The sequence below is a fragment of the Dromiciops gliroides genome, chromosome 4 (genome assembly GCF_019393635.1).
Source record: "Dromiciops gliroides isolate mDroGli1 chromosome 4, mDroGli1.pri, whole genome shotgun sequence".
Lineage (NCBI taxonomy): Eukaryota > Metazoa > Chordata > Mammalia > Microbiotheria > Microbiotheriidae > Dromiciops > Dromiciops gliroides.
The window spans coordinates 103090699-103111994 of record NC_057864.1 but is presented as its reverse complement, the minus strand read 5'-3'; the positions used below and the strand labels follow the sequence as shown (position 1 = coordinate 103111994).

Here is a 21296-nt window from a genome sequence, read left to right as displayed (position 1 = left end):
CATACAAATATGTATAAACAAGCCTTATACAAGATAAATAAGAAATAATCAACAGTGGCAGCTAGCAGTGGATAGAGCACCAGCTCTGGATTCAGGAGGACCTGAGTTCAAATCTGAACTCACATACTTGACCCTTACTAGCTGTGTGACCCTGGGAAGTCACTTAATCCTCATTGCCCTGCAAAAAAGAAAAAAAAAGAGAAATAATCAACAGAAAGAAAAGGTACTAGAATTAAGAGGGATTGGAAAAGAACACGAGATTTGGAGTCGGAAGACTTGGATTGAAATCCTGACCTTGCTAATGACTATTTGTGAGAAGTTGGGCAGATCTCTTCACTCTCTCGGGACCATAGTTTTCTCCTTTGTAGAATGAGGGGCTTGGAATTCATGGTCTCAGGTTTTCCTCACCCTACTGCAATGGCTCTCTCTAGGCTAGAAGCTTTTCTTAGATGCCCCTTTCTGATTCAGAGGCTTGGGGGCAGTTACCAATAGAAGCAGGCAGAGTAGGTAGCCTCCTGCACAGTCTGATTAGAGGAACTCCAGGAAAAGTCTGCCTAGGCAAAAATACCTCCTGCAATGGCTGCCTGGGTACCTGAAATTCCCACCATTAGTTACTTCTTTGAGTTAGCCCCTGAAGCATGTTAATATCCTGTCTTTCCACCTCTCCCATAATTTTACTCTTCCTAAAATTAGCTCTTTGCCTTCATGGTGATCTCTGGTCTCCCAGTCCCTCATCCATGATCTGGCCTCTTTTATCTCTCTTCATAGAGCAAACCAAATGGTCAATCATATCAAACACTCATGACTCCACCTTTGATTCCCTTGACTTCCTTGCTTCTCTGTCCTGCTAATAATCCTGGGTCATCCCTTCTAACCACATTCTCTGCTTTCAGTGAAACAGACCTAAGGTGAGGAAGATCTTGCCTTAGATACTTACTTTCTCTTTGACCCTGGGGAAAATCACTTAACCTCTCTTTGCCTCAGTTTCCTAATCTGTTAAATGGGGATAATAATAGCATCTACCCCCCAGGGTTGTTGTGAAGACAAAAAGAGATAATATTTTTTTGTGGGGCAATGGGGGTTAAGTGACTTGCCCAGGGTCACACAGCTATTAAGTGTCAAGTGTCTGAGGCCAGATTTGAACTCAGGTACTCCTGAATCCAGGGCCGGTGCTTTATCCACTGTGCTATCTAGCCATCCCCAAGAGATAATATTTTTTAAAAGCTTTGCAAACTTTAAAGCCTTGTATAAACACTAGTTATTATTATTATTCGAATGTTATTTATTCCCAAACCACCTAGTGTTATTGAAGGAAGTCACAGAACCATGTTAACGAGGCCCCCTGGAAATCCATGCTTCTTAGGCTTTAGTTGGGTTCTTCCAACTTCCAGTCGTCCCTTTAATTAATTTCTTATTGACTCCCTATGACATTTCCCTCAGGAGCTGTTCTAAACCTCCTTGGTTCTCAATAACACCTCTTCTATCCACCTCTCTTAGCAGATAACCTTACCCCCTGCTTTACACAAAAGATTAAGGCCATATTTATGAGCTTCTGTCCTTCATGCCCCCAAACCCTTCTGTCTTCAAATGTTCCCCTCTGCTAGAGGAATACAGTCTTACAGGAGGTGATGCACCCCTTCTTGCCAAGGCTTCTCCCTCCACTTACACCCTTGGTCTCTTTGGGGTTCTCTTCTCCCACATCTTGCACATTGGTCACCCCCAATTTATTGTCAATCTCTCCTTCCTCTTTCCTTCCCTTTTTCCCACAAACACTCTTTCTTATCCTTAAAAAAAATTTCCCCTTCATTCTATGACCCTTCAAACTATCATGCTAACTCTCTCTATTCTTTAATAGTCAACAAGCATTTACTAAGCACTTGCTATGTGCCAAGCATTGTGCTAAGAGTGGAGAATACAAATCCAGACAGGAAGATGGTCCCTCCTTTCAGGACCACACACAAATGAAGTTGAAGAGGAGGGGGGGGGGGCAGCTAGGTGGTGCAGTGGATAAAGCACTGGCCCTGGATTCAGGAGGACTTGAGTTCAAATCCGGCCTCAGACACTTGACACTTACTAGCTGTGTGACCTCGGACAAGTCACTTAGCCTTCTTTGCCCTGCAAAAAACAAACAAACAAACAAAAAAAGACTCGGGAGTCAAGACTGCAGAGGAAAGAAGACAAGGCTGGCCCAGGTATTGTCTTTAAAATGGAGATTCTGGATGAACCAGACAGAGGGAGAGGCCTTGGGGGTGGAGGGTACTTCCAGTGTGACAAGTCCAGGAGTGAAGTGAGCATGCAGGGTAAAAAGATTTCTATGCACAATGGAGGGAGAACAAGTACTTATTGATTCCAGTGGCCATCCGCCCCCATATACTATTGAGCTATATCTTTTTTTGTCTTTTTTTTGGGGGGGGGGCGGCTTGGGGGTTTTTTTGCAGGGCAATGAGGGTTAAGTGACTTGCCCAGGGTCAAACAGCTAGTAAATGTCAAGTGTCTGAGGCTGGATTTGAACTCAGGTCCTCCTGAATTCAGAGCTGGTGCTTTACCCACTTCATCACCTAGCTGCCCCCTGCTTCCACTATATTTCTTTCTCTCTTTCTTTCTTTCTTTCTTTCTTCCTTTTTTTTTTCAGGGCAATGAGGGTTAAGTGACTTGCCCAGGGTCACACAGCTAGTAAGTGTCAAGTGTCTGAGGCTGGATTTGAACTCAGGTACTCCTAAATCCAGGCCCAGTGCTTTATCTACTGAGCCATTTAGCTGCCCCTGCTTCCACTATATTTCAACTGCTACCCTCGCCCTGAGCTCCCAGTGACAATCTCAGGAATAATACATTGGACACTGGATTTATCACTTCTCTCCTTAAACTTTTCTCTCTTCTGAAACACTTCTTCCCCTCCCATTTCTGTTTCTGGCACCCCCATTTTCCTAGCCCCTTAGGTTGGAAACCTCATAGCCATCGTGGACTCATCATTTTCCCTCACAATCTCCTTCCCACTCCCCATCAAATAGCTGCCAAGTTCTGTCAAAAGTACTTGGGAGGGGCAGCTAGATGGCGCAGTGGATAGAGCACCGGCTCTGGATTCAGGAGTACCTGATTTCAAATCTGGCCTCAGACACTTAACACTTACTAGCTGTGTGACCCTGGGCAAGTCACTTAACCCCCATTGCCTTACTTAAAAAAAAAAAAAAAGAAAAAAAAGTACTTGGGAAATAGGTTTCACATCAGCAACTTCCTTTCCACTCCCTCTGTCACCACCCTAGCTCAGACCCTCCTTAGCCCTTGCCTGCACCATGGTAATAGCCTTTCATTTTAAATTAGCCTCCTTCCCTCCATTCTCTCCCCTCTCTAATCCATCCTGGCCAAAGAAATGCTGAAATCCCCTGATCAAAAAAAAAAAAAAAAACCAAAAAAACTTTTTTGTGCCTCCTCTCCATAGTCTACAGTATAAAATGCAGGCGGCTTCTGCTGGCATTTAGGATTTCTCATGCTCTGGTTCCATCTTACCTTATTTCACACTTCAATATTCTGTGATCTCATTGATGTTGGCACTCATTCCAACAGATGCAGATCACAACTCAGCAACACCCTCTCAAACTGTGCAACATGTGTTCGAGTCTTTCTGGAAACTTTTCACATGGCAATCAACCAACGTGTTAGGGGCCTTTCTCTAATTCTCTTAACATTGTGTAAATTCCCAGTGGGAAAGAAAAGGAAGGAAGAAAGGAAGGAAGGAAGGAAGGAAAGAAAGGAAGAAGAAAGGAAGGAAGGAAAGCATTTATTAAGGGCCTATTATGTACCAGTCACTATGCTAACAGCTTTACAAATATTATCTCACTTAATCCTCACAGCCACCTTGTGAGGTAGGTGCTATTATTATGCCCATTTTACAGTTGAGGAAACTGAGGCAAACAGATTTTTTTTTTTTTTAAGTGACTTGCCCGGGCCCACACACCTAGTTAGTGTCTGAGGTCAGACTGGAACTCAAGTCTTCTTGACTCTGGGTCTAGGGGCCTCATTGGAACACATAACAATTACAGCTAATATTTATATAACACTTTAAGTTTGTAAACCTCTTGACATGTTATTGCACTATATATTATCTCATTTGATCCTTAAAATGACCCTGAGGAGTACAGTTACTGTTCCTATGCTACAGTTGAGGAGACTGAGGCAGGCAGTTGTTTAAGTGACCTGCCTGGGATCCCACAGCCAGTATCTGAGGCAGGATTTGAACCAGTATTTCTGACTTCCGTTTTATTTACTATATCATCTAGTTGCTTCTTAAGAGCATGGTGCTATGTGACAGACTCACTTCTTTTTCAGGTCATACACATCTCCAATGTTATCCTTTACACTGCTTTTCTTGTGTGATTCTTGGTTGATGATATGTTGAAATTTACAACAACCAGGCACCTGGCCATTGCTCTTTGGATGACCCTCAACTTTAATCCTATGGAGATTATGTTATCCAGGAATTCTCTCCTTAAATTCACTCTACATTCCACCTAAACTAGACTACTAGCTGTCCTGTGATCTCATCCCACCTCGCCCACCTCTAGGCAATTTGTACATTATCTTGTCATGTGAGAAATGGATTTCCTTCCTACTTTTGCCCATTGATGTTTTTTCTTTCCTTACAACCCTAGTTTGGGGCAGTGAGGTGGTAAAGTAGATAGAGTGCTGGGCCTGGAGTCAAGAAGACTCATCTTCCTGAGTTCAAATCTGGCCTCAGATACTTACTAGCTGTGTGACCCTGGGCAAGTCACTTCACCCTGTTTGCTTTAGTTTCCTTATCTGTAAAATGAGCTGGAGAAGGAAATGGCAAACCACTCTAATATCTTTGCCCAAAAACCCAGAATGGGGTCACAAAGGGTCAGAAACGACTGAACAACAATAGGCCTACTTCAGGTGCAACTTGCTTTGTGAAACCCTCCTCTGATTCCCTGCATCTAGCCGTGCTTTCTCTCCCTTCTTCTCTTTCCAATCTCAATATGATCCCATACACATAGCCCATTGACATATACTATAATGATAATGTTTATGTCGTTCCTCCAAATCAGAGTGTGGACTCCTTGAGGGCAGGGACTCTGTCTTACTCATCTTTGTCTCCCCAGCACTTATGTCTTACCTGTAGTAGGTGTTCAGTAAATAGCTGGTGAATTGATGAACCCAGAGGAAAGGAAAGGCTGGGGCCACCGGAAGTAGCGTGAAGAAAATGGGGAAACTGAGAAATTGGGTTGTTGTGGAAATAAAAATGGTATTTTAAATCTGAGAATAGCATAAGAACAGCAGCACATGATATTCCAATGTAGGAAAATACTCCTTAAAGCCCAATTTTCCTCAAAAAAAAAAAGTATAGCGTTGATGAAAGTGTATTGGTGGGGCAGCTAGGTGGCACAATGGATACAGCAGTGGCCCTGGATTAAGGAGGACCTGAGTTCAAATTCGGTCTCGGTCACTTGACATTTACTAGCTGTGTGACCCTGGGCAAGTCACTTAACCCCAATTGCCTCACTAAAAAAAAAAAAGTGTATTGGTATATAGCGCATGAAAGGACAATGGTTTCCTGGCCCGTCTTCACGTTGGGGATTCCCCCTTCCTTTTTCCATGAGGTTTGTTGGGAATTCCCCTCTTTCCAGGTTTTTTTGTCTTCTTTTCCTTTCTCTGGACCCCTCTGACCTCCAGGGCACAACTCCACAAACCCTTCCGCGTGCAAGGAGTGTTGGGTAGGCAAAGGAGATGAATGTGCAAAGTGCCTGGAAATCCTCAAGAGGAGGCACCCTGGCCACACCATGTTCCTTAATCTGCGCCTCCCGCCCCCCCCCCCCCCCCCCCCCGCCAAAGGTGTTGCGTTTTGGGGTTTGGCTTTTTTTTTATGCCTAAAGAATTTTTTGCTTTCTTCTGACCCCAAACAAAGGGAGTTCTTGGAGGGAGAAGCTAGTGGCAATGTTGGGCTCTCTGCCTGGGTATCGGTAGCAAGATCTCATCCCGGTCCACTTCTTTCCCTCTCCGCCCCTCCTCCGCCCCTTGGCTGGATGGGAAGGCCGGAGAGGAGAGGGTGGAGAGAGGTCAGAGCGGTGGGATAAGGGCTCCTCCCTCTGGCTCCCTTCAGCCCCAGTGACTTGGCTCTGGCCGAGAGGCTGGGAGCCTGTCAAGGGTCTCAGGGAGCTCGAGGCTGGACTTGCTGGTGCAGTGCCCCGCGTTTCCGGGAGATGGCTCATTCCCTTTTTCCTTCTTTTGCTATTGTCCTAGCCATGGTTGCTGTACTCTGCTAGCAAGCTTGAGCTCCTCTTTGGGTCTCTCTCTCTCTCTCTCTCTCTCTCTCTCTCTCTCTCTCTCTCTCTCTCTCTCTCTCTCTCTCTGCATGCAAGCCCAGCACTTCGCCCTTGGCAGCCTCTCCCATTGCATCAGGGACCCTTCTTCGGGGACTCGTCACCTTTGAATGTTGGTTTATGAACCCCGTGGGCTGGAGAAGGGAAGAGGGGAGGGAGGCTTGGGGCTAGAAACACCTTGAGGCTCGTGCACCGAACAGCCTGCGGAGAGGGGAGGACATCAGCGAAGCTCTGGCGAGACGTCGCCAGCCACACGCACCGGGCGATCGGGAGCCCGTTCGATCTGAGCGAACCCCAGGTAAGCCTTAGCCAGCCGTGGGGTCTCCCAGCCCACGTCTGAGAATGACGGGCATGGGGAGGACTGACCGGGTCAGGAGCTCTTCCCAACATGGAGGTGTAACAATGGGAGGAATAGGGAAGGTTCTGGACTGCAGCCTCAGCCATGGATGCTGCGGGGAGGAGAAAAAGAGAAGAGAGCCTGCGGGGCCCAGCAGGTTGTAGGGGGAGCGTGCTCCCAGCCCTGCTGGAGGAGGTGGAGGGTACGGGTGCGGGTGGGGGTGGGGGTGGGGGTGGAGGACTCCTCTGACCCCAGAGTACCCACCCCTTGTCTCCAAACTGCGGGAAGACCAGAACTTACCCAAACCTGTAGGTTTTGTTTGCCTATGAGATGAGAAACAAATAGTAAAACCTGTCCTGAGGGATGGCTGTTTTCTCTCCCAGTGGGGGAAAAGTCAGTGTCCAGTCCGGGGAAGGACAAGAATTTTTATTACTTTTTTTTTTGGAGGGGGGGGATGTTGGTTAAGACTGGCTCCTGCCTTATAAGGGCGCTGCAGCAGCTTCCTTCCAGGAAGAGGAGGAAGAGTGCAAAGTGGAAGGAAGGCAGAGAGTCGGAGAACCCTAATAAGCTGGAGCTGCTAGGCTGGGTGGGAAAGCGGCCCCCTTGGCTCCGGCCCAGGCCTGGGCTCTTCTCCTTTCCAGCTTCTCCTAGGGGTGGTTTGGGTGCTTGGGAGGAACCGCAATGGAGAGCCAGCAGTGGAAAAGCGTGGCTGAAGTGGGGTTGGGTGGGGTGGGGAGGCCGGGGGCTTGGCAGGATCCCTGGATGTGGGAAGAGTTAGTTACCAAAGGCATCACGGTTAGTTTGTGCAAACACAGTCGGAGTGCCAGGTCGGAGAGCTCTCTTGCTGCGAGGAAACCTTCCTCCTTTCATTCCTTGGCTTCCCCCCACCTTCCCCCTCCTCCCACTTAGGGGCTTTCATTGCATTCCCCTCCTCATCCCCACCAGCCCTGCCTGGGATGGAATCTCTATTGTCCGTAGCTGGACTGTTTTCTTCCCCCCCCCAACTCTTCCTGGGAGTTCTGCACTTTGGGCTGCTCCCGTGTGGGGAGATTTTTTTTCAAGGGGGAGCCCCAGAATTGGGGCCCTGATGCCACCTTGTCCTCCTGTTTCCTTAACCTCCCATACCAGCTAGGTGGTGGCTAAACCAGCCCTGGAAATCTACATTGAATTTTCCTCCAGGACCAGCTCTTGACCAAGGTCTTGCATTGTTGCTCTGTCAGACCTTGGAGTGATAGCAGGAGAAATAGGTCTGGGAATTGGTAACTGGGCCCCCAATCCCCCACCCCCAACACATACACCTCCAGCTAACGATCACAAAGTAGAGATGAAGAGGTACCAAACCTTCCAAATATTTAGCCCCTCTGGAACCTGGCCTGCCCATTCTTGGTAATATTCATGGAAAAATTAAATGAAGGCAAATTTTATAGCTTTGCTGGGCAGCCAAAGTCTGAAGAGACTGCAGCTCTGGATTCTTTTTGGTCTGGAGTCTAACTCTGGGGCTGTCATTGGTTTTCCTCTGGCCCTTAGGTGAGCCTGAGATTGATTTTCATGCCTCTTGGTATGCTGCTGAGTGTATATGTCTGCCTGAGCCTTTGCCTGAGCCTTTCACTCATAACCAGATGGGTGTTTGTCTATATAACACCTCTACTGGGAATTCACCTCTAAAGGCTGAGGGTCTAGAAAGGCTTTGTTACCTCTGGCATACTCCTTTGGATAGAGGGTGATCCCCCTTGGCTTTGCCTGGCCTTTGCCATTGCCGGGATGGATCCTTCCATTTGTCTTGGCGGGAGAGAAACAGATCTGCGTGTATGTGGGCACATACCCACGTGTACAAGCCTTTGGTCCATTCAGTGAAGTAGCCTGTGTTTGGCACAGTGCTTTGCAGATCTCTGATGCAGACAAGGGCTCCCCAGGAGAAACCTGCAGTGCATCAGTCCTGTGCAGGGCCACTGAGGAAAGAGAAATTACAGAGGGAGAGCAGGGAGCGAGAGAGAACTCATTAGAACCTTGTCTCATCCTCTCCCCTCCCTCACACAGCCCCTTGGATTTTTCCCAGCTCAGGGTTTATGAGTGGCATGGACCATCCTGAGTCTTACAATGTATTCCTGCTGACCCCCGAAAGTTCCCATTCTGAATCTAGGATCCTATGGGTGACCTGGTGAGGCCCTTGCAGTGGAGGGAGAGGAGGAGTGAGGCTGGCACTCAGAGCTAGTGGGATGTTGAATATACAACCCAAGTAGAAGTGATGTAGAAAAGGCTGGTGCCATTCTTCAATGACAGTTGGGTGAGCAAATGGAAAGAGGTGACTCTATGCCCGGAGGGCCACTCTTTGGTCTGAGTCTCTTCCTAATGGTCTTGGACCAACAGAATAGAAACTGGGAGAGAAAATGGATTTTCTAATGGGAGCTGGAGGCAAATGTCTGGAGAATGAGAAACATCTGACAGGCTAAGACCTTCTGGACAACCGAGGGAACCTACTGATGGTATAGTATTGGGCTGATAAATGAGTCAGAGAGAGAACGAAGACCATAGCAAGCTCAGGAAAGAAAAAGAAGCAATAGGGTTATAGTCATTTATATTTATAAATAGCATTTCTATAATGCTTTAGGGTTAGCAAAGCACTTAAGAGTTCTCATCTCATGTTGCCCTTCTAGCGGCCCTGTGAGGTCGGTGCCCTAATTCTCATCCTCATTTTGCAGATGAGGAAATGGAGGCTGACAGAGGTTAAATAACTTAACCAAGGGCTCATAGCTAGTAAGTGTCTGAGGCAGGATTTAAACTCAAGTCTTCCTGAATTGAAATTTCATCTCTGTATTATCTACTATGCCACCTAGGGTGGGGGCTGTTGTCACCCCCTCAGATTCAATAGCTCCAGTCGGTTCAACAAATGTTTACTAAACTTTTTTTTTTTTGGTGAGACAATCAGGATTAAGTGACTTGCCCAGGGTCACACAGCCAGTAAGTGTTAAGTGTCTGAGGCTGGATTTGAATTCAGGTCCTCCTGAATCCAGGGCCGGTGCTCTATCCACTGTGCCACCTAGCTGCCCCTGCTTGCCTACTTTTTTCTTTTTTTTTTTTTTGGTGAGGCAATTGGGGTTAAGTGACTTGCCCAGGGTCACACAGCCAGTAAGTGTTAAGTGTCTGAGGTCGGATCCGAACTCAGGTCCTCCTGACTCCAGGGCCAGTGCTCTATCCACTGCGCCATCTAGCTGCTCCTGCTTGCCTACTTTTTAAAAAACTGGTACTTAACACAGTACCTAAAACATAGTGTGTTCTTATTAATGTTTATTGAATTATCAAATGCCCACTACATGCCAGCATCTTTGCTAGGTTCTGGGAAAACAAGATCAAAATGTTTTCTGCTCTCAAGGAGCTTATACTCAACTAGGGGTGACTGTGCACCCAGATAAATAGCCAGAAGGTAATTTGAGGAAGGGGATAATGTTAACTACTGGGACTATCAGGGAAGGCCTTAAGGAAGAAGTGGCCCCAGTGAGAAGCCTTGAAGAAAGGCAAGGATTCTGAAGGCATTTTTATTCAGTGAGATGGATCTACCAAGGATGGTAAGCTTGGGATTCAAAACCATATCTAGTAAACTTGATTTATAACATAGCCATCATGGTAGTTCTGGGTAGATATCCTAAAATGGCTAATTGTCTATTATTCAGGAACAGATGAGCCTGTGGGTGAATCGATGAGGTCCTTGGCTTCCCTGCCCTGAGGTGAAAGGAGAGGAGGAGAAATTAAAATCAAAGCATTTTATCTCTTCTGAGCTGGTCTGGTAAGAAATTTGGTTGGGAATGATGGGCTGGCATTCTAAAATGAGGTTTGGGGATTATTTAAACATCTTCTATTATTACGGAGCCTGCATAACTGAGAGTGGGTTGTAAATTGTGTTGGCTAATGAAAGATATAAATCCTCAGACTGTCTATGTTGACAAGGTCAGGGACTGGGAGCTAGTGACTAGGATCTCTCAGCACCTTACATGATCTCCCTGGGGAATGTTTTCCCCCTCTAGAAATAGGAGATCCACTTTACTACTACTACTACTACTACTACTACTACTACTACTACTACTACTACTACTACTACTACTACTACTACTACTACTACTACTACTACTACTACTACTACTAATAACAGGGGGCAGCTATGTGGCACAGTGGATAAAGCACCTGCCCTGGATTCAGGAGGACCTGAGTTCAAATCTTGTCTCAGACACTTACTAGTTGTGTGACCGTGGGCAAGTCACTTAACCCTCATTGCCCTACAAACAACAACAACAACATTAATAATAATAGCAACAACAATAACAACAATAGCTGAAGTTTACATAGTATATTATACATATGCTCATATTTGATCTTCACTACAACCCTGTGAGGTTATTTTTCCTATTTTATAGATGGGAAAACTGAAAAGAGAAGTGAATTGACTTGCCCAGGGTCACACAGTCAAACCCAGGTTTTCCTGACTCCAAATCTAGTGGACTCAGGTGACTGAGAAAGCAATAAACTTTATGGGTCTTAAGAATAGGGGACTAGGGGGTGGCTAGGTGGCATAGTGGATAAAGCACCGGCCCTGGATTCAGGAGTACCTGAGTTCAAATCCGGCCTCAGACACTTGATACATACTAGCTGTGTGACCCTAGGCAAGTCACTTAACCCCCATTGCCCCACAAAAAACCCAAAAAAAACCCCCAAAAAGAATAGGGGACTAGCAAAGCAGAGAGAGGAGACAACACACCCAAAGGCCATATTGGAAAAGAAGCCACACACAGGTTGGAGCCTCCAGATGTCAATATTTCTTTCCAAGAGTTCTCTGTCTGCAGAAAAAGGCCATCTTCCTCAGGCCCAAGGTGACTCAGCTACCTCTCTTCCACTCACTTTAAAGGGAGACCAGGATCATTTAGCACTTTGGGGATGGATGGTAGTCATTTAACTTTGTCACTCCTCCATGTCCTTGTTCCTTCATGAATCTATGTCCCTCTGCTTCCTTACAATGGTCAAAATTCACCTTCTCCACAAAGTTAATTTTGTATTAATTGCATTAAAATTTATGCACATATAATTATTATAATTTATTTATAATGCAATGAATTAATTGCATTCTTTGATGATTTTAAATCCAGCTATGGTTGGCCTTCAATTCCATAGCATTTGTTGATATGTTGCCTTATATCCATCCTTTTTTTTAGTTAGTTTGTTTTGGTTTTGGTTTTTGGTTTTTGGTGAGGCAATTGGGGTTAAGTGACTTGCCCAAGGTCACACAACTAGTAAGTATCAAGTGTCTGAGGCCAGATTTGAACTTGGGTACTCCTGAATCCAGGGCTGGTGCTTTATCCATTGTACCACCTAGCTGCCCCCCCCTTATATCCATTCTTAAACTTCTGACTGCCGTGACTCACTGGTTGGGTAGGTTGGAAGCCACCTACAAGCCTCCCCACTCGTGGTTTATTCCCTTACTACACAGCAGCTGCTCAGCACATGTGGCTGCTTTGTATTTCACCATGCCTAGCTGAGCTAGGACCACCGGGATTGGAGGATCGGGGGCATTGGTTGGTGGAGTCATCACCCATCAAGACTTTTTTCATTCCTCTCCTCCAATCCCAGTGTAGCCTTTGGAGAAAGGGAAGTTTCCCTGTATGCTGGCTATTTCTGGTACCCTGCTACATCTCCATAGCCATCGACTCTGCAAGGTCCAAGAGATGGATGGGGAGGCGATTACCATAGATGAATTGGACAGGGGAAGGGAGTAAACTTTACATCATAATCCACATTGACCTTACTGGATCTAAAGAGGAGGGGGTGGTAGGTCAGGTTCTGAATCTGAACAAAGACTGCAGGGGGATAAAGACATAGTCAGTCAGTAGGCCACCAGCAGACATTAATTAAGGGCCTACTGTGTGTCAGGCACTGTGCTAAATGTCTATGTAGCTCAGAATCTAGTTCATCCCCACTTCCATTTTATAGATGAGGGTTCTGAGGCCCAGAAAATTGCTGTAAGTTACTCAGGGTCACACAGCTAGGGGCAGAGGTCAAAGCAGATTGTAAGAGCCAAGCCCACTGTTCTTTCCACCATATTGCATGGCTCCTTCAGCTGACCTGTGGCTAGAACACAGGGCGTTGCATTTAAAGGCAATCGTGTTTCCAGGGGCCATGTTTGAAATGGAGACAGGCCCAAAGGGCAGGTATGGGCTTGGATTTTTTAAAACTAAGTTTTATTGATTTTTTTTTTTTACTTTACATTGCCTATATTTCCCACTGTCACTTCCTGCTCCTCTTCTCAGAGAGCCACCCCTTATAACAAATCATTTTTTAAAAAGAGATTTTTTTTCCAATTACATGTAAAGGTAGTTCTCAACATTCATTTTTTTTTTTTTTTGCAGGGCAATGAGGGTTAAGTGACTTCCCCAGGGTCACACAGCTAATAAGTGTCAAGTGTCTGAGGCCGTATTTGAACTCAGGTCCTCCTGAATTCAAAGCTGGTGTTTTATCCACTGCGCCGCCTAGCTGCCCCCTCAACATTCATTTTTATAAGATTTAGAGTTCCAAAATTTTCTCCCTCCCTCCCTTTCCTCCCCCCTCCACAAGATAGCAACCAATCCGATATAGGTTATATATGTACAATCCACAAGTACTCTTTTTTTTTTTTAGTCTGTGTTCAATCAATACCAGTTCTTTCTTTTCTTTTCTTTTTTTTTTTTTTTGTTGTGTGAGGCAATGGGGGTTAAGTGACTTGCCCAGAGTCACACAGCTTTAAGTGTTAAGTGTCTGAGGCCGGATTTGAACTCAGGTACTCCTGAATCCAGGGCCGGTGCTCTATCCACTGTGCCACCTAGCTGCCCCCAATACCAGTTCTTTCTCTGGAGGTGGATAGTATGCTTCATCATTAGCCCTTTGGGATTATCTTGGATCATTGTATTGCTGAGAGAAGTCCTTCACAACTGCTCATAGAACAATACTGCTGTCACTGTGCACAATGTCCTCCTAGTTCTGCTCACTTCACTATACATCAGTTCATATGAGTCTTTCCAGGTTTTTCTAAAATCATCCTGCTTGTCATTTCTTTTTTTTTTTTGGTGAGGCAATTGGGGTTAAGTGACTTGCCCAGGGTCACACAGCTAGTAAGTGTCAAGTGTCTGAGGCTGGATTTGAACTCAGGTACTCCTGACTCCAGGGCCGGTGCTCTATCCACTGTGCCACCTAGCTGCCCCAATGCTTGTCATTTCTTATAGCACTATAATATTCCATTACAATCATATACCATAGCTTCTTCAGTCATTCCCCAACTGATGGACATTTCCTTTGAATTCTAATTCTTAGCCACCACGAAGAGTTGCTATAAATATTTTTTGTATGATTTTCCCCCTTTTCTCTTTTTCACAATTACTGTTGTTAACTGTTTCCCTCCATCCTATTCCCTTCCCCATGATATTTACTCTATTATTATCTATCTTCTTTCACCCTATCTCTCAATCCCTCCTCAAAAGGGATTTGCTTCTGACTGCCTTCTCCCCCAATCTGCCCTCCCTTCTTTTGCCCCTTCTTCCTTATCCCCTTCCTCTCCTATAAAAAAAGATTGAAAATAATTCAGTAAAACTAACTAACATTTAAATAATAGTATTATGGAATTTGGACTAGACATGAGGAAGAACTTACTGATGGTGAGGGTGACTGCACACTGATCCATTAAATATTTGTGAGACACTTTCTTTGTGCCAGGTATAGTGGGGGATGGTGAGTTCTGCCCTCAAGTTGCCTATAATGTAGGAAAGGAAATGGATGTGAATCAATCACTGTTGTAAGGCTGACTGCCCAAATGCTATAAGAGAGCAACAAAGCAAAAGATCCTAGAAACCCAGAAACAACGACAATAGTAGTAATAGTTGGGGCAACTAGGTGGCGCAGTGGATAGAGCACCGGCCCTGGATTCAAGAGTACCTGAGTTCAAATCCTAACTCAGACACTTAACACTTACTAGCTGTGTGACCCTGGGCAAGTCACTTAACCCCAATTGCCTCACCAAAAAAAAAAATAAATAAATAAAAATTTTAAAAAGTAGTAACAGTTAAGATTTCTATAGCACCTACCATGTGCCCAGCACTAAGTGTTTACAATTATTATCTTACTTGATCCTTACAATAACCCTGGAAGGTAGATGCTAGTATTATTTCTACTTCACAGATGACCAGACTGAGGCAAATAGAGGTTGTGACTTGCCCACAGTCACACAGCTAGTAAGTGTCTGAGGCCAATTTTGAAACCTGGTCTTCCTAACTCCAGGCCTAGCCTGGTGCTTTAACTACTGTATTACCTAGATGTTTAAATAATAGAGCTCACATCTAAGTGGGAAGATCAGGAAGGTCTCCCTAGAAAAGGGGACACTGACCTCAAGCTCCAGGGGAGTATAGTAGAAAGAATATTGGCTTTAGCTTTGGAGGATCTGGGTCCTCATCCTGGCTGTACTACCAAGGGGATGTGGGATCAGCTACGTAACCTAACCTTTCTGGGTCTCAGTTTCCCCATTTGTAAAATAAGGGAGTGGTCCATTGGACCACCAAGCTCACTCTCAGTTCTTTTCTGTTTTTTGGTTTTGTTTTGTGGGGCAATGGGGGTTAAGTGACTTGCCCAGGGTCACACAGCTGGTAAGTGTCAAGTGTCTGAGGTCGGATTTGAACTCAGGTCTTCATGAATCCAGGGCCCGTGCTTTACCCACTGCACCACCTATCTGCCTCCTTGCTTTCAGTTCCTAATCCCCTGAGGATGGATAGGTTTTTACAAGGTGAAGATGATCCGTGGAGGGCATTTCAGGCAGAGGGAACAGCATGAACAGAGGCACAGAAGTGGGAAAACACAGGGTATTTTTCAGAGTGGGCAAATAATTCAATTTGGCTAGAACATAAGGGGAACAGTATGAGATGAAGGTGGAAAGATAGATTGCAGTCAGATGATGGAGGGCCTTGAATGTCAGGCTAAGACATCTGGACCAAACTCTGAACAAATTGAAGAACGATTAAAAGTTATTGAGCAAGGAAGGGAGTGACCCATTTGGAGCTGTGCTTTAGGAAGACGATTCGGGCATACTGGTGTGTAGGATGTACAGAGAGACCTGGTAGATGTCATAACCAGAGTCAGTGAGGGCCTAAATTAGGTTAGTGGCAGTGGGTGTGTTAAATGGGTGACTAATTTAAGAGATAGAAAGACCAGAATAATATTTCATAACTGACATTTATGTGGTTCTTTGCAGCTCACCAAATGTATGTGAAGCATATATAACACACAGCATGCATGTTATAAGTATGTGTGAAATATGTGTTATAAATGTGTGTTGGTCATGTTATGTAGCATGCACTATAAATATGCACGTGAAAATGTACATGCTATATAGTATACATGTGTAGTATAAATATATGTGTGAAAACATGCATGTTTACATAACATACACATGTATTAAAATGTGTAAAATAAGCATGATATAGAACACATGTTGTAGACATGCACAAACATGTTATAAACCTGTTTGTGAAACAATCATGTCATACAACAGTGAAGTTGTTACAAATTTGTGCACAAACACACAATTCATACAACATGTGCTAAAACATGCATGTAACATGTATGTATTGTAGGTATGGGGGATGAGCCTGTTATATAGCATGTACATATGTTATAAGTATTGTGTGGAATATACATATAACATGGGATATGTTATAAACATGTGGAATATAGGCATGTATGGCATATATAATATGTAAAGCATATATTATATATTAGGATTGCGTATATATGTGTATGTATGTATATTTCTCCCCTCCTTCAGATCTTTGTAATGTTATTCCTATTTAATAGATGAGAAAGCTAAAACCGAGAGAGGTGAGGTGACTGGCCCAAGGTCACTCAGCAACTAAATTTCAGAAGCAGCACTAATTCATTAAGCAGAAGAATGAAGGTTTTCTGATTATCAATCCAATATTCAGGAACTAAGGCTGTTGAAGCATGATCCCTGGAGATCTTTAAGAATTTAAGAAAGAAAAAAAAAGGTTAGTTTTAGTCCTGCCTGGAAAGGAGAAGAACTGGAAGTTGGTTGCCTTGGGTTCTGTTCCGGCTCGGTCCTTTAGTAGCTTTGTGAACCCAGGGAACTCTGTGTTGCCCTTCCAGCTCTGAATCTAGAATCCTTCCAGCTTTACCTCTCTGTGAAGCAGAGGCTTTCTAGAACTTCTTTTTAGTTCTAGAGACATCGTAGTATTGTGGAAGAAACACTAGAATTGGAACTAGAAGAGCCAGGTTCAAATCCTGATGGTTAGGAAATGACATATTTCATATTGTGCTTTAGGAAGCTGACTGGCAAGGGTGTGTGGAGGAGGAGGAGAGCCTTTCATTCTCTACCTTAGTTTTGGCACATGGTAGGTGCACGATAAATGTTTATCAACTGACTGACTGATCTACCTCTCAAGGTTATGAGGAAAACACTTTGTAACCCCCGGGCAGAGCACTGCATGAATTTGAGCAAGAGTGACAATGATAGCATCTGTAGTTCTCCATTTCGGTGGGTTCTTCCCCAAAGAGAAGGGAAGTTGTCCATGGCCCTGTACCTGGAGTTGTGATAGAGATGGTGGTGGTTGTTGTTGTTGCTGATGATTTTTCATTTTCAAAGAGGATCAATGACATCAGAGGGTAATGTCTTGTCTCGGCATACCCCCTTGGAAGCTACTAATTTAATGGAACTTTAATTTTTTTTTTCAAAGTGGTTCCTGCCAATGATCTTGTTTGTGATGGCAAACATAGCCCCACCCCCACAGTCTTAAACTATCTCCCACACGTGTGCTAACTGGCATTTTCAGTCCACACCCCACTGGCTGCCAGCCCCAACTTGGAGAGAGCATTATGAACCCAACCAAGAAGAACCTGGGCTGCTCCTAATAGGAAGGGTCTCTAAGCCAAATGCTCTTGCCCTCTGGATGCAACAGATGCAGTAAATGTTCCCTGGGTGTATACTTCTCCATATTGGAAGGAGAAGGAGATGGATGGGGGAGGCATGATCCCTGCCCTCAGGGAACTTCCATTTGACCATACAAACACAGAGGAACGAGAAGCATGATACTGAAGACCAGTTAGAGGCAGGTTTGAAGCAACACAGAGCCCTGGACTTGGAGCCCCAAAGTTCAAATCCAATGCTTACTAGCTATGTGATCCCGGACAGGTCACTTAATCACTCTGACCCTGTTTCCTTATGTTTAAAATGAGTGGGTGGGGTGGGGTTAGAGTAAATGGCTTCTCGGGTCCTGTTCAGCTTGAAATGTAGAATCCTGTGTTATACAGACCCATGTGCTAGAAAAACCTTTAGTCCCCCGTGAATCTAACTACCCTAGAAGATCAACTCAAGTACATTTAGCTGTGATCCATATGCCCAGGGGACCAGTATCCCCATAGGAACCTTTTGCAGCATGAACTTAGTATAGAAGCATGGAGGAGACATGAATAATAAAAATAATGGGGGCAGCTAGGTGGCGCAGTGGATAGAGCACTGGTCCTGGATTCAGGAGGACCTGAGTTCAAATACGACCTCAGACACTTAACACTAGCTGTGTGACCCTGGGCAAGTCACTTAACCCCAATTGCCTGACCAAAAAAAAAATAATAATAATAATGGTGGCACTGGTTGAGTGGCGTAAATCAAGGAACGCTTCCTGGAGGAGGTGATTCTTAGTTTGAGACTGGAAGCAGTAGGAGTTGGTCAGGTGTGGTCTCTGTATGGGCAGGGGACAATGAATGGGTCTGCTAGCTTTTGTAACTAAGTGCGTGAGACCATTTGTAAGGGGGATGGTGACAATTAAATGAGAGAGTCCATCTATAGAGAGAATTCGTAGCCCATGATGGGAGGCTCCCCAAATGGCAGAGCAGAAAAGAACATTAGAAGTCATTGAGTTCAAGCCTTCCTTTTTTTTAGATGGGAAACTAAGGGGAAGTGATTGACCTGAGGTTGCCTAATTAGTTTATAGTGGTGCCAGGAATCAAGCACAGGCATCCTCCCTCCAGGCCCTGTGCCCACGACCTCCATTGAGATCCTTCAGCCTGGCACCGCTTGGGCCCGTGAACCACTGGCCTTTCCACCGAGTCTAGGCCTTACTTCTGCTGCTGCTGAGGCAGTGTGGTGTGACTCCATCCAGAGCATAGGGAGGGCCCTGATTCTCTCAGTCCTTGGAGGTAGGGTGGAGGGGTCAGCGTTAGGCCAGGGCCAGGAATGAGAGCGGATTCTTTGCTCATCTCTGGATTCTGCAGCCTGTCCTGAACCGACCCTAGGGCAGGACCCCAAGGCAGGCAGGGACATCTTAACTTAAAGGGCCCTGCTGTCTCTGGTGTGAGCTTCTGAGTCAGGAGTCCTCTCCTTCCCACCCTCCCCAGGCATTCCTACCAAGCTCCCTGAAGGCCCTGAACCCAAGATCTGTGGATACAACTGGGAGTGACCTAGGAAGGAAAAGGAGTTGGGGTGGGGGATGGGAGGCTGCTAGGTCCTCTCTTCTGCCTCCTGCAGCTGAAACTAGGTGGGGTGATAGATCAAGCTATCCACTAACCTTAACATGACCCTTAAAGGTATGTGGGTGTGCCTTTTGGAGCCTCAGTGCCTCCCTAGATGATACCTGAAAAATCTATCTCACCATTAGAGATTTCTTCCTTTGGATCAAATATTTCCCCCTCCTGACTCTTCTATTAAAATTTACATATCTCTGCTTTTACATATTTACATAGATATTTACATATCTGTTTACTTCTGCTGGTAAACTTGCTGTGTGACCTTGTTCAAGTACCTTCTTTCTAGGCCTCAGCTTCCTCTTCTGAAAGGGGAATGAGAATACTATGTACACTACCTAGTTCACAGGGTTGTTCTAAGGAAAGCCCTTTGTAAACTTTTTTTTTTTCCTTTGTAAACTTTCAAGTGCCCTGTAAATGCTTGTGACCTCAGTGGGCACATCATTTCAATTCAACAAACATTTATTAAACACCTACAACATACCAAGCACTGGACTTTTTGTACCCCCAGCCCTTCCCAGAGCTGTTTCTTTATCTGTAAAATAAGATGATGATCTCTGAAGTTCCTTCTAGTTCTGACAGTCTGTGATCTTTTAGGGGAAGGGGAGGGCAAACAGAGAAGGGGTGGGGCTTTGGAAAGTAGACTCCCAGGCCTTCAGTTTTGCTTAGAGCCAGCCAGCACTGCGGATTGGCCATTCATCAAGTGCAGAGCCCTGTGTAGAGGGCCCAGCCTCCTGTCTCTCTGGCCTCTATCTTTGGGTTTCCTATCCCTTCTTTTGGCCCAACTCCCAGGGTGCTGAGAAGGAAATGCAGAGCTAAGGGACCAGGCCTTCCCTTTCAGTGGCTGCCTCCCAATACAGCTCAGCCTCCAGGGACTCGGCTGCCTTTAAGGAGAAGGGTTTGGGAATCGCCTGGAACGCACTGCAGCCTGAGAGCTGAGAGGTCCTCTAAGCCCATTTTCTCATTCTTCCTCACAGATGCTGGTGACCTTCCTGGGGCCCTTGCTCTGTTTATACTAATGCCTGTGTTCCCAGGAATGTGGTATTTGGATCGCCTGGGTTATTTCCTCCTTGCTTGGAAGAGTAGGTGAAGAGTCAGAATATGCGTGTGTGCGAGCACGCACGTGCGTGTGCATGTGTGTTTATATATGTGTGAGTGTGTGTGTTTTCCGCTGGGGACTCCAGCCTTGGGAAGAGGAAGGCTGAGGGAATAAAGTCCAGGGTGCTTCTGTCCCAGGCTGGGAGTGGGGAGTGGGGAGTGGGGGCAGGGCTATGGTGCCCACGGATGGATGGTTCAGCCATTTTCTGCTTGGGTTCCTTGGCCCCTCCTTACAGCGGAGCAGGTGGCCTGGCTTCCACACAGTCTGTCTTTGGCCCGCTGGCTCCATCCCCCTGAGCACCCAGCCCCCTCTTTCCCAGTACTTTATTACCACCATATGGGGTGACTGCTGGCCCCTCCCTCTCACTTGCTGCCCTGCCTGCTGTGAGAGGATCATTTGGGGACCAATTCCCCAGGCCCTTCTCACCCCAGGGCTCTAATCCATCTGTGCACAGGGGTGGGGAGATGGGCAGGATGGAAGAGGAGAAAAAGATGGGGGGGGGGAGGGTGCTGTGCTTCTTCCCAGTTCCCTCAATCCTGCTCCCAGGGAGCTGTCACCATATTGGAGCTGAGCAGCAAGAGTTGAGAATGGACAGAGCTCTGGTGACCAGAAGGGTCTGGGGTCCATCACAGCAACCCTGCCTCACTGTGACCTCATTTCACTTCCTTGGTCCTTGCTTTCCCCAGCCATGATCCATGATGGGGGGCGGGTGGGGTGGAGGGGGGTAGTCTTCCCTATGATGAGAACAAGGTCTTTGAAAAAAAGGGAGTATAGCATAATTACCCAAACAGTTGCTTATCTCTGGATATTTTCAGCGACACTTTTCATTATCCTCTATTCATCAGAGAGCATACATAGGTGGTTCTATATTTCCTCTCTCTCTTGTCTTTGTTTCTGTCTCTGTCTTTCTGCCTCTCTGAATTTCCCTTCCCTTCCCTTCCCTTCATCTTTGTTTTCTCTGTGTCCTCTCTCTCCCCCCTCTCCCTCCTTCCTTCTC

General features: G+C 45.8%; 1 protein-coding gene across 3 annotated transcripts in view; it reads left to right on the top strand.

Moving 5' to 3' along the window:
• The first annotated feature begins 6035 nt into the window (after positions 1-6035).
• PIK3C2B (phosphatidylinositol-4-phosphate 3-kinase catalytic subunit type 2 beta) overlaps positions 6036-21296 on the top strand; it is an 85868-nt gene continuing 70607 nt past the window's right edge. For 2 of the 3 annotated variants that reach the window (XM_044002814.1, XM_044002812.1), the window contains exons 1-2: positions 6036-6630; positions 10338-10450. The gene's annotated coding sequence lies outside the window, so the exon portion shown is untranslated. The remainder of the gene's footprint in view (positions 6631-10337; positions 10451-21296) is intronic. The other variant, XM_044002813.1, reaches the window with a different exon arrangement.